This window comes from Cygnus atratus, chromosome 2 (assembly GCF_013377495.2).
Source record: "Cygnus atratus isolate AKBS03 ecotype Queensland, Australia chromosome 2, CAtr_DNAZoo_HiC_assembly, whole genome shotgun sequence".
NCBI lineage: Eukaryota > Metazoa > Chordata > Aves > Anseriformes > Anatidae > Cygnus > Cygnus atratus.
The window spans coordinates 89,725,301-89,739,175 of NC_066363.1; the positions used below are offsets into that span (position 1 = coordinate 89,725,301).

Genomic DNA, 13,875 nt, shown 5'->3' on the forward strand with positions numbered 1-13,875 from the left:
AATTGATCAAGATGTCACTCTTTCATATTAAACACCTGACTCATTCATTGCATCTCCAGGGTACCACTTACCAGAAATAACTAATCCAGCTTTGTCTGTTACTTCCACTGTTTCCCTTTATTAGATATAAATTATTAATGCAATAAAACTGGGAGAAACTTCTCACAGAATTGCAATTAAATCTAAAATAGATGAGGTTTCAGGAACTGAAGCAAAACGGGAGAAAACAAACGTATAAAGTTGTTCGAAAGTCACCCCGAAGAGAGTAAAGCCAAACTTCCTTAATAAAATTAATCCATTACAAGGTAAGAATGTGTATCCATTCATTGTTGGAGGACAATTTCTTCTATACAACAGCAAGCAAATAAATAAATGAGCTGGAGCCTTGGGTACAAACAAAAACAACACTATTTTTTAAAACGTGGAAACAGCAGCTCTTTTAACAGGAAGATAGAAACATTTCCTTGTAGTTTGGCTTAACTACTGAAGTAAATCCCTCTCCAGTAGATCTTTGTGTTATATTTTTTGGCAGTGCATTTTCTAAAAATCAGAACCAGAAGTGAGCGGTATGCCACTGCTAAAACTTGCAGATAACCTACATTAACAATTTTTCCTACGGTCTCCTTCTATTTTCAGAAACAGACCTAACTTCTTTTTAAGACAAGTTAAGCGAGTCCAGCAATACAGATTTTTATTCCCCGCACACACCAGTTACAGGAGAATAGCATAGACAGGTAACCTGCACTGCAGAAAGGGATACAGCCCACCCCAGAAGTTGTCCTGTGCCCAGCACCAGCACGCTTTTAGTCAGAGTGCAAGGGGTGGTGAATCAACATCAAAGAATAGTGGTAGGGGAGGTTTGGTTTGTGCAATCCTTACAGTTGCCTTGGAGCCAAATTATTGCTTAAACCTTGGAAAAAATGGTGCACAGGTATAAAAGCAAAGGTATTCCACATGTATAATGACCCAAGTGAGGTCACTTGCCAGGGGAAAGGAGCAGACTTTACAGTGAGTAGGAGGAAAAGCGCACAGGAAGACCACACAAAAAAGATGAAACTCCAAATAACGAAACATAACTCCGTAAGTTGCTCTTTTGTCCACAGAGGAGAAAAAAAATGACAAGCTGGATATACAGAATATTTTTTGCATAATTCTGTTCCACAAGAGATACATCTGTTTATTACCCCAATTTCAGTTCATGCTAATTACAGCAAGCTCCTTTTGAAGTATGGCTTACCTACGGATATAAATACAAGTTGTGCCCGCATTCTCGCTTCCTCTGAATAGAGCATACCAAGTATGATGGAAACTATTAGAAAAAGCATTTAAGAATTGATCAAACAAACAAACAAAAACCTGAACAGCATTTCCTGCTTCAATTGCTATTATTCTTGGTAAAGGCATTTTGCTGCCAGGAAATTATCATATCAAGGAACTCTATTATCTCAGGCCCTAACTTGCACATTTCAGTTCAAATTCTAGAATTTGTCTGGGTGCAAAGTTGTGCCCTTAATACATGTGGTTTAAAGTTTACTTCATACACAAACAAAAATGAAATTAAACTTTTAAAGAGAAGAAAATACAGAAATAGCACTATAAAAACAGAGAGTTTAGCTGAAATGAGCATCAAGTGTCAGTGATTGCATTTTTGTGCAACATTTCCAAAAAAATATAACGTGCTAACCCATCACCACGGAGCAAAGCTTGATATTCACATTGAAATATATGATTATACAGTCATTCACGTAGAATCAACATAAAGCATCAGGTTCTGCATTCAGAGTTGGCCAAGTTTTGAATCTCCACATGCCTTTCTTCAGGTCATTAGTCTTTTACCATTGGTTCAAAAATTGCTATATAATCAGAAATACATGAGCAGATATATAGCTCTCTAGAAGGAATATATCTTCATTACATACCTAGTATTAATAAATATCTATCATTGGGGGGAAAAAGATCTGTTAATAGAAGGACATTACAGACTAATCAAGGTGTCCTTGGCTGACTTACACAGTGGTATTTCATGTAATGAGGACCATGACAAAGTTTGTGTTCCAAAACATTTTATGTCATTTTAACCTTGCCACAGGCAGCAAGGTTGGTGTTAATCACTCCAGTCAAAGCCATTAACTTTGAAAAGCTAAGAGCTAAAAAAATTACATTACTGAACTCAACAAAATACCAGATGTTAATACGTAGGCTCTTTAGCTGAATTCATTACTCAGACACTGCACAACGTGGGCCTCGGAGCAGCAGCAGCCTTACAAGACACTGCATTCTCTGTTACAGAACTGATTCAGCTCTGAAACATCCTTTGTGAAACAAACTGGTCAACCATGGGAAAATTTCAATTCCCCTATAGCGTAGGGTATTGCACCAAATGAAGGAAGGCATATGATTTAATCCATTATTTATTGTTCACTGTCTAATCTCTACATTAGCCGTTTCCAAACTTTTTTTGATTACACTCTTATTAGTAAAAAAAAAAAAAAAAAAAAAACATACATCTTAGTATATTGATGTCTTTAAAAATTGCATACATATAGAGATGTACTAATATATTATGTACATTATAAAGCACAATAAAAAGAATGAGATAAAGATGAAATAAACAATAGTTTTAATTTGTACTTAAAAAAACAAATATGTAGCTGCAGACTACAAAAGGACAGAGATAATCTCATCTCAATCAACTAAGATAGTATCTAGAGGAACAATAATATGTGTAATATTTAAAGGTCGCATAACAACAAGTGTATGCATAGAAAATCTTACTAGATATATAGTAATGATTAAAAAAAGCCCAGTGAGAGCTCATATTTTTAATCTCCAGAAGTATTATTTTTGTCTTGAGTACCTAAACTGCTACACCACAGGTCAGTTGTTCCGCAGAACAATGAAAATAAGGTCTCAGAATTGTATCGCTTATATCTTCAAAACATCATCAACCAAAACGCATGCTACCAACAGAAAAATTCTTCAGTTCTTCACACAGCCACCAACTCCAAGAAGTAAGGATGTTGCTTGCTCGCTAAATAAAATGCATCATTTGGATGGGATCCAAAGCCCTCTCATTACAGGCAATGACTTCATAAATTTGACAATCAAGCCCTTGAATTTCATTAACAGAAGGCGAAAAAAAAAAAAAAAAAAGCATAGACCAAAGCTTTTGATATTGGCATTCATGCTCCACAGAGGCTGTGTCATCAAGATCACTTTTTAAATTGATATTCAGTATTCTACTCATTAGCATCTCTCAAGGCCTCGTTAGAAGTTCTGTTCAGCAACACTGCAGAATTCCTGTCCCTCGTACCAAAGAACTCTTAAACTTTGTTCTGTATCAACAGTCTCCATGCTGCAGTACATGAACAAGTGGGACAACTAGGAAATCTTGAAATGTTTTAAATGATCATATGTACTTACTTCATCGTAAATGTGCATAGCAATAAAATAAACCTAGTAATAATTTGAAATTTCTATGTATGTCTTATCTGATAATTGTTCTTTCCTTCCAACTTATACACACCAGAAACTGTCAATTTGCTAGAAAAGTCCTATTTATCTCTTGGATAAATAAACTGCTTCGTAAGAGGATTATTTTATGTATTAATGGATACCAGACATAATACTAACAAATAAAAAATTGCTAACTTACTTTTAAAAAGTAATTAGCAATCACTTTGTAAATCCCATCCACTTAATGAGTCCAAACTGAGGGAACAGTGATGTTACCAGCGCAGCCAGAAGACTCAAGGAGTATATCCACAGTTACAGCATCAGGATAAAAGTAACATTCAGCTTGCCTTCTTGGTGGCCAACAGATGCGCCATCTACACTTCAGCACCACCTCTTTACACATAAAGGTCTGTTCAATAAGGTCTTTTCCAGGGTATTTCTGTATTCTACCTATATCTAATAGCTTAATGGCTATTTTGTAAAAGTGATTAGTTAACAGCCATGAGTGATTCACGATGAACAACAATGGATGCAGTTGTTAATGAAAAGCTTTCTGCTTCAGTCTTGCTTTCTTAAGAAGGAACAAATTGGCAAAGTTCTAGGAATGGCAAGCAGATGTTAGGAGAAAAAACAAAAAAAAAGGCTACAGACATGAAGTCTCCCCCCACTAAATTCAGGCAACGTACCATTATCCCTTCATCTCAGGCATTTAGCCAGATTCTTCAACGTGCAGTTTGGCACCCCGCTTTAGAGAAAGGGCACAGCAACAACAATTCTACAGAGCTTCACAAAAGTTAATCATCAGTATGTTTATTCAGACACTCAAAGTAGGCCTATAACATCACAGTTAATGCATTAGCCATACACAGACTAGTTAATTTAAACCCATCTCACATGTGGGTGCCTCATCTACCATCACACTTCTAGAGAGCATCAGAGGTTAAAAACAAACAGAGAACAACAAAAAAAGCCACATTCTGATTCCTTTTAACTCAGTCCCAATGTTATAAAATTAATGGGGGTATGCAAGAGCACCATATAAGCTAAACATCAACAGCTGATGAGGGCTCATGAAAAATACTTATTTTATAAAAGTATTTATTTCAGTTTTACAGCATATCAACTCATATGCTTTTTTCCCTCCTTAGTAATGCACACAATGCTGTTTAACTTCTAAATTCAACATACTTAAAATCATTTAACATTCATCTACATCGAACTTAACAGTTCAGGAATATATGTGTGCAGTGGGACTCTAAAATAGCTAACATTGGGCATACCCGCTCTGCAAGACAAACTTCCACTTAAGTTAGAACCTGTGCCTTAGTTTTCAGATCATTCCTCCTGGCCTTTCCAGAGGCTCTGTTCTCTTCCTGCGATATCTGGAAGCCTTCTTGAAACAGAATATCAAGGGTGAGTGGGATGCTCAGGGAAGACGAAGCTCCTCCTTTATGCAGCAGGAACTGTGAATCATGCAGATACTCTAGCAACAGACTCAGTGAATTGCTTTCTCTCAGCTGAGATCTCTGCTTGCCTGAACATTCTTCTGCTGTTTTAATGCAAAAGAAAACAAGCGAGCTTCAGCATCACTGAAGGAGGAGACTGATACATACTGATTCATTCAAAATATACAGAAATTATCAGCAAAATTCTGAAACACACATGATTATAGTTTACAGGCAACTGACTCAATAAAAGCAAGTCTGAAGCTTAACCACAGCAAATCCATTTTCCTCTACACATTCTGTATAATTAGAAAGTAACATCTATTCTGTAGTACAGGAACTACTTAGCATGATTCATTATCACATGAGAAAGAGTCAGTCAGCCCTACATATTCTAGCCTGTGCTATTTAAACAAGACAATCTCTCAAACATTAAGCACTCACTTTTTATTTTCCCAGGTGAGTGCCTCAACTGTTAGTCTAACAAGTCAGTCACGCCATCAATGTCTTAAAGGGCTATGCTCCCTTAGCCAGTATGCTCCTTCTGTTCCCTTTCCAATTAGCCAGCACACTCCACGGAGCAGGAAAAGTACCTTCCACTCCAGCCACACAGGGATTACGACAGAGAAAAGCTTCTCCTACATCCTTGCACCTAGTAGGTCCAATCACAGCTGCAGGGAAATGGCTCCTGCATCAAGTCAGCTGATAGGATGCTCAAAAGAGAGATACGGACAATCTGAGTGAAATTACTTCCTTAACAAGCATTTTAAAATATCATTAAGTACTGGAGTATGCTTATGTTTCCAAATATAGTAGTTTGGAGTCTCTGTGACAGCAAGAGATTGTTTGCTTCTTAACTTTAAACAACCATTTTAACCTTCATCTACTAATGTCTTCCCCATGAAAATGGGTTAAAAACATCAGTTTCTTCCTTCCTCCAACATAAGCTCCCAGACAGTCCCTCCAGCCAGGTTTCACTCTAAATTGACTTTAGATCTCCACCCACAGGAACCTGTAATTTCAACAGGTTAAGCACAAACATGTTACTTGCCCTTCTGCAGTCACCATGAGCACCACTACGTATACACTTTTGCTTTTAATTAATCTAGTTCCACATGTGCAAGTACAAAGATTTCCTGCTGTTAAATGGATGGGACCTCTTGAGGCACCAGCAGGCTGCACAGCCCCATACCTGCAGGTGCAAATGCACGGCGTAGGTACAGTTGCTGAAGCAGTTTGAACATTTAGCTACACCTTGTCCTTTTGCGTAGTGACTTTTCCTAGAACATTCAGCTGAACAGACTCATTGAAGTGTTTTCTACTCTTGCAAGCACCACAAAGCCAAAATAGCTACAGGTGAGGAAAACACCCTTTGTTTGTTTAAATATATAAATTCTGACACATCATTGCATTGCTTCACTTTTAACTGCTGTGCCAAATTACTCCCTCCATAAAGCCTAGTCCCACTAAAGACAATTAAGTGCATCTGTGCAGCCTCAGAGTCATAGTCACAGGTGTAATGGAACACAATTTCAAAACAGCTTATTCCACCCTGTTAGGCTTACCCATGTGTGAACAGCCAACAGCTGCAGTTCATGAGATGTCTTTTACAGATAGACACCACTTAGATATTTTTAAGGCCTTACACTATGCTCTAGTTCAAATAAATTATGCTAAAAGAAAAAGTTCTTCCATCTCATTTGCACTAGCGTGGGACATAACACAGGTCATAGGAAGTGTAGTCATCCACCTTGGTGCCATACAACTACAACCATAAAGCATTAGCACATTTTAATGACAGCCCAACAGCATGCAAGATAGCCTTCCAGCAGGAATTTAAACTTGTTAAGTACCCATAGCAGCCACTTAAAGCATCAGAAGTCTCAGATCAAGAACACCATGTACCTCTGATACTCTTTGATCTCTGTCTTTCATTGCCCCAGGGCTATAGAAAGCTAATTTCTAGATAGATGAGAGTATAGTACACAGAATAAATAAACATCGCAGAAAAAGCTACATACACCACATAGATGAGGCTTTCATTTATGTAATCAGGGCTGTATAGGTGGAAGACATGGGATAATTAAACAATTTCGTCAGGGGAAATTTCTGGTGTTGGCAATGAGACATAAATTAATGTTCTAGTTTGATCTCCAGGTCCCAAATGTTGGGATGAACAATTTACACATTCCTTTTCTTTCTACTTTAAAACTGAGCAGACTTTGTCTAAAATTAAACAGAATAAGCATGGAATTCTGAACTATTTTTACCACTTCCATTGTAAAACTTCAAGGTAAAATACTCCGCATATAGCCTATGGCAGTGTATATTTCCTGCATTCCAGTCTAGTGCTCCATGCATTAGTTAATATTTTCTCTAAAAAGTATTGCTACAACAGCTTTTTTTTATTGAAAAACTACTTCCCTAGACACAGAGGACAGATACATAGATGTACACAAACTATAGTAAAAGATGCAGTGAAGGGAGGGAGGAAACAGAAGCTGTGAAGAAAAGTGTGCTTTTTCACAGGCTTCCTAACAAACCTTGTTGCTTCTGTCACCTGTGAAATCTGAAATGGTTAACTGCTATACCATTATAAAATTTAGTCTGGAAATGGAAAAAACAACATGATAGCCTTAAAAGAAAAAATAAAATAAAATAAAATACACGTTTTCAAGGGTTTATGTTAACAAAATTGTGAGTGAAAAAATACAGATTAATTGTGTTGCCCTATTAATAGCTCAAATTACATAATAACGACTAGACTCCATAATGAGATAGCTATACTGTGAAGGGTGTAATAAATTGTTAAAAAAGGAGGTGTAATTGAAGGGAATACAAAGGATACCAGATACCTTAAGGTATCTGAGGGGAGCGCTTCCTGACAGATATATGGCTGCCATTAAAGAGCAATCCATTATTAGTTTAATTATCCCTGGCAATAGTCAGGTGAACATATAAACTTCCTTAGGAAAGAATGGTTTACATCTCCCCAAGATGCTCCCCAAGAGCAAAAGTAAAATCTCCCCTAGATCACTATCTTGTCCACACATAGCATGTTATTAAGAACTGTGCCTGCTTTTGCTTACTGTTCACCAAGAGGTTCTCTTCTCACAAAGAGAGATCCCCAATAAAAAGCTGGAGGAACAAGGCTATCAACAAGCTAGCCATTGTCAAAGACACCCCTTACTGGGGCATCCCAGGGCTTCTAGTGCAATTGACAGAAGAGGGTAAATCCTTCCAATAGAAGCAAAAGGTACTAAAAGCCCCACAGAATTGCTGGCTACTTACAAATACTTTCCCCCAGACTAAAATATCTGGATTGCTTCAGTCACTGAGAAAAATCCTATCCAAACTGCACGACCATAATAGTCTTTGACCATTCTGAGTCTCGAGAAAACAGAAAACATGCAAGAAACAATGTCAAATAGCTGTAGTCATAAGCCTGCTTCCAATAGGGAAAATATCAGCTGATATTGCACAGTGTCTTCCAAAAAACAGATGTGGACAGGGCAGATGTGAAACACTGACAAGTAATGCATCATATCTTTCCCTTTCTACACAGAGCACATAATGGTCTGTTGTAGATCAATACATGCTAAAGTTACCAATGACAAGGCTGGAGTCTGCATCATTCTCCCTGACGTATCCCCTCACAGTTCCCCTCTTCCAATTGCTCTCCATACCTTTAAGGAAATTTAAATTCAAACATCTGCATCAAAGAACACCTATGTTATAAGATTAGGGATAGAAGCAGGTTACTCAAAGTAGGTAAGACAAGGAAATCAATACTGAGACAAGCCAGTGATTCTCTACACTGCATTAAAACCAGCAATGTCTGGGAAAAGAAACCTCTAACAAACCAACCAGAGTAGGTGGAATACAATCTTCAGCTATACATCGTACGGTCTACAAACAAGGGGTCAAGACTTTGAGGCAACCCTCACTCTAAAATCTCCACCCACCTGAAGGAACTACATTTTTTGGGAAGTTATATAATGGTATGCTACTAGCCCACCAGTCAACTGCTTTGACTTTTCCACTATGACACTACTGGAAATCATTGCTTCAGTTGCTCTGCTGTAAGACTGGAGCTATAGTTGTGAACTTAGCCCCAAAACTGTCAAAATATATTATTTTGCTGTGGTGTATTTAGTTTTGCCAGAAAAATTAAAGGAAAAAAGGTATCTTAAGCGCAGTGCCAAGTCTCTCCTTGGTTAGACAAAGTGCTCTTCTCTGCTGCCTCAGCCCATTTCCCAGTACAGGGAAAAGGAGGATTTCAGCTCCTCTGTCTTCCAGCTGGCAAGGCTCCCCAGCTGATCCATCTCGAAGATCAAAGCGTGTGACCAATACTGCTCAAAGAACCTGGCTAGCTGCAAGTATTCACGGCAGCCTCATTTCTCATAAACAGGATCATTTTGTACATCTAATTTAAAAATCCCTGGAAGACATTTTTTCAAGAAAGCCAATTAGTTCTAAGCCCTCTCTCCCTCCTAAAATCTGTTGGTTTTATTTTCCCATCACGTATCTTGGTCCAAAAACTCATGGCAATGCATCTTCCTTTAGGCTTTTTGGAATGAAGTAGTGACTGCCATTCCAGGGAGCAAAAACTCTCTAAGTCACTGTAACAGAAGAGCAAAACACTCATAAATATACAAGCTGAAAAGGAAAGGAGGAAGGTTAAATTCTGCTGAAAGGAGCTTGCATTAAAAGATCAGAGGCCAAATGCAGCATTTATGTCATCGCTTCCTTAAATAACTCTAGGAACTGATGGACTGTCTATGGTATGACTTCAAAATAGCTCTTTACAGCTTTTCCTCACACCATTTTCCCCAGTATGTCCTTTTGTGAATATACGTCTGTGTGAGGGGAAAAACTACTACATTACACTTCAAGGTCCTCACCGTACTGACAGGTTAGGAGAAAGCTACTGTCTAACCAGCTTGGCATACTAAGCTATTACAGTTTTGCCTGCAGACAAGCTTCTCCATATTTCGTATGCTCAAAGTGCAAAATCCTTTTTGAATGACTACTGAAATAGGCTTACTATGACAGTGGCATAAGTTCCCACTGCCACTAAGGGAAATGACAGCTTCAGTGTTCATCAGATAGATTCACAGGTTCAAAATACATAATTAAAAATAGGTGCAGAGGCAATAATGACTTTAAAAGGCTCACACTGATTACCATTATCTACTTTACTACAAGTGAAATAAGAACAGCATTCAATTGTATACAACAATCCCTCCCCTGTAAAATGACAGCTTTTGTTGTCCTGTCTATAGTGCATTTTCCTGCACTAGGCTGACAAGAAGCCTTTTCTCTGTATCTCAGGTTGATAACCCCATTATTTCCCATCTTAATACCGAAACAGTGCTGCAGTATCTCAGACAATAGTGCATGCAATCTACTATCTATTAGGGTCAGAAAGCCGTCCATTTTTTTCACCTGCTGTGATATAGTAGGACATGATTTCAACTGGCATCACCTCACTTTCAGCAATGGAGTCTCCTCAAGGAAAGTCACCCCATAACATCTGTGATAGGGCAGGCAGAAAACACTTCAATGCCTGGAGTTGAATTCTCATCAAGACTGATGATACACTGTGACATCGGAAAGGGTGGGATTAAAATTTATTTTTAATAACACCAAGATAAAATAAATTGAACTTTCTGTTTTTTCCTCCTACCTCTTGAACTGATCTGCAATGTCTGCTGCTTTACTCTTTTTTCAGGGCACCAACACACCCCATTAACTCTCTTGCTTCTTCCTCTTCCTTAATGTTTTCTCTAGCCTCTGTCCTGAGTTTTCTCATTAGCCTAGACTCTGATGTCCTAAACCTCTGTATAGTTATATGGAGATTATGCAAAATTTAATTTTAATGGATAGCCTTTGGCAAATTTTCCAGCCACTTTAGAGTTTGCAATTTCTGATTTATGGAAAAGAGGTGAACGTCCTCCCCCCTCCTTCCCCCTACCCTCCCTTTTGCAGTTCATCCCCTGAAGATCACTTTTAACGTGAACCATGAACTTGATAAACACTCTTAAAATTCCCCATATTTAAGGATTTCACCAGTCTTATAGAGATGGAGAATGAGAGTTAGTGAGCTTGCTGAGAAGCAGTCATCACAGCAGGCCCCAGTATCTTACCCCTCCCTGCAAATCTTCACTTCGTCGTTCTTTATCTTACCCCTCCCTGCAAATCTTCACTTCGTCGTTCTTTTTTTTTTCCTTCATTTTTTCCGAGAGATTCTGAGTAGTCCCGTTTTATATTAGAAAAACATCCATTATATATGTATATATATATATGTTTTTGAGGAGAGAGAAATGGAATACAGAATTGATGTTTTTTTAATCAGAAGCCTTTAATAATAAAGACCTAAAAGCAAGCTACACAGAATCACTGCTACACTTCAGCAGGCAACAGAGTTCAAAGGAACATTTGTTGTGTCAGATAACCACTTACGGAGTCAACCGTGAAACCAGTGCGGTAGTAGGCTAATTTCTATGGATTTTATTCCCAGATTGCATTCCCAGCTATTCCTTCTTTTTAATTGTGTAGCTTTAATCACTTCAGCTCAGCACTGGTAGTAATCAGAAGATTCCTACACCAAATAAAAACCTCCAAAGCGCAACTCGTGAGGCAATGACTCAGCACCATCTGCAGCACAAACCTATCAAGGAGAGAACACCCCAGCTAAAAATCCTGACAGGAGAGGTGTTCAGGAAGACATGAGAGGATGTCTAACGGCAGAAAGGTCACTACACTGCAGACGCAGGGAACTGCTGTTGCTATTTTTGCAGTGCGTGTGCGGAATGGAAACTTCAGGACCAGAAATGACATCCATAACGTAGCTTAAAGTCTGTTTGACACACTTCATAAGTTTCAGTCTGCAATTCACATATACGAGTAGTAACATCATGTTCTAAATAAGTATGCAAAGCAAGTAAGCTATCAATAGCAAGAAGGATTATTAATCCAAGTGCTGCATATATTGTGGAGTCTTTCAGTTTAGTGCTCAAAATTTAAACTCCAAAATGCACAGTGAGGAATGTATATGAACGGTTTAAAATCGTATTTGCAATACTTGTCCTCAGTCAGCTACATGTGACAACATTTCCTCTTGCGCTTAAGGATCTGGCCCCCAATTTCAATACTGCCACGAGACTTCAAACAACTGAAATTCTTCCTAAAAATGATACTAGGATTAAAGAAGTAATCTATTCCACCTGCGCCAATCCTAAAATTCATTCCATTTCCAATCCTTGGAGACTCCCTGTGGGACAGCACAGATTTTTCATTACGCAAAGCAGAATCTGACTAAGGTTCAGACCACAGCAAGTACAAGGGCAAGCTACTCACCTGAGAGCAGAATGGGGGAGATGCTAACATATCACTTGTATATCCACTTGGAAACTTATTCAGCATAAATAGACGAGGTTAAAAATGTTCCATATTTGAGGCCTGTGAATCACTGTAGTATGTCCAATTTAATAAAACTTTCCTGTAAAAGGAACTGAGTGAACTGTGTAGCTGGTACATTGGCATAAATATTTATGAATTGTTAAGAAAGCTAACAGGATCAATCAGGGTGCAACTTAAAAGGTTACATCACTCTTGGTAAGTAAGGGTCCAATTCTGTTGCAGGTCATGTCAAAAAAAAAAGAGTTTATCACTGCCTCTCAAAGACTCAAGACAGGGAACACAATTGCACAGAACTAGTCTGCAGTCTGTATTGTGCTCTGAAAGCATGGTTTAAGAATTGCTTGCAATACATCGGGGCTAGTGAGGAAAAAGTATCTTGCAGTCTAAAAACAGCAACAAAAATAATTTTGTAAAATGGCAAAGGGTAAACACAAATATGGATTGTTCAGAACAACTTTTTTTTTAATCTGAGAAAAAACTCATCTAACGTTCCCACTAATATCACCGCTGGCCAACTGCTCCCTTCTCATTCCACTTGGCCCTTGAAGTTAAATCTCTGTACGTGGAGTTTTCTATCTGCTGCTTTATCTGCCTGTTTCTGTGAGGGTTTTCTGTACCTTACTCTGCCCCACCACTGACTGAGGGTCCCTGCAGCTTCTTTTGTCAGATCCCACTGTTTCTCTCAGACTACAGGAATGTTCTCTGGACCATCGAGGAGAAGACTCCTACTCCAGAATTAAGAAGGTCCCATTGGCTTACAATCCCTCGGTCAATTAATATTTCAGTGTTTGCTTCGGGCAGCACAGTTTCTGTACCCACGGTCCCACTGCAAAATACCCTGTAGCAGACACCACAGAATAATCCCAGGGAGTTTCAGTTTGAATCTGCATTGGCGCAGGGGGGAGGCGGCCAAGCACACCCCTGAGAGGAGCTTGGCCCCTGAGAGGCCCACATCAGGCCAGAGGAGCAGCCAAACAGCAGTAGGGAAAGAAGAACAAATAAATAAATAAAGAGTAAGAAGCAGTTCACAGCAGAAGGAAGACACTTCACATTGGCACCTGCTGCCTCAGCAAAAGGGTTAAGGCGGACTGGGTGCTGTGAAAACCAGGGGAGCAGAGAGCAGGGGGGAGAGAGGAGGGGTGTTCTGCTGCAATTGAGCTGGGCGGGCCAGGGGTCAAGCAGGAAGAGCTCTTTTCAGATGAGGACATGCAGTGGGCTGCTAACAGAAGGGTTGGCAAGTGCTCAGTCCGAAATGGAGGCCCCGAGTTCAGAGGTAAGCAGCTGGGGGTCTTTCCCTGGCCCTGCTGCTGCTGGAGTAGGCAGCGAGCTGGGAGAGAGGATGAGACTTGCCCTGGGGAGTGACTGCCCCAACACATCAGGTGGAGAAACAGTGGGCAGCAGCAGCAGACTTAAAAACTGAGCACTTTCTGCCTGCCCCTTACAGTGACAGAGCACACCTATGGGAAATTGCTCCCCAGAGTGCAACCACACTCTGCAATTCCTCTTCTCAAAGTGAAATTACAGAAATGCACGGCACCTACAGCTGTCA

At 39.2% G+C, this 13,875-nt stretch overlaps 1 long non-coding RNA gene across 1 annotated transcript in view; it reads right to left on the bottom strand.

Annotated features, from left to right (window-relative positions):
- Window positions 1-4,235, bottom strand: part of LOC118249986 (uncharacterized) — a 35,981-nt gene extending 31,746 nt beyond the window's left edge. Inside the window, exons 1-2 of the long non-coding RNA XR_004779263.1 lie at window positions 4,143-4,235; window positions 1,238-1,309 (exon numbers count right to left, since the gene is read on the bottom strand). This is a non-coding gene — a long non-coding RNA (uncharacterized LOC118249986). The remainder of the gene's footprint in view (window positions 1-1,237; window positions 1,310-4,142) is intronic.
- Between the last annotated feature and the right edge of the window lie 9,640 nt (window positions 4,236-13,875).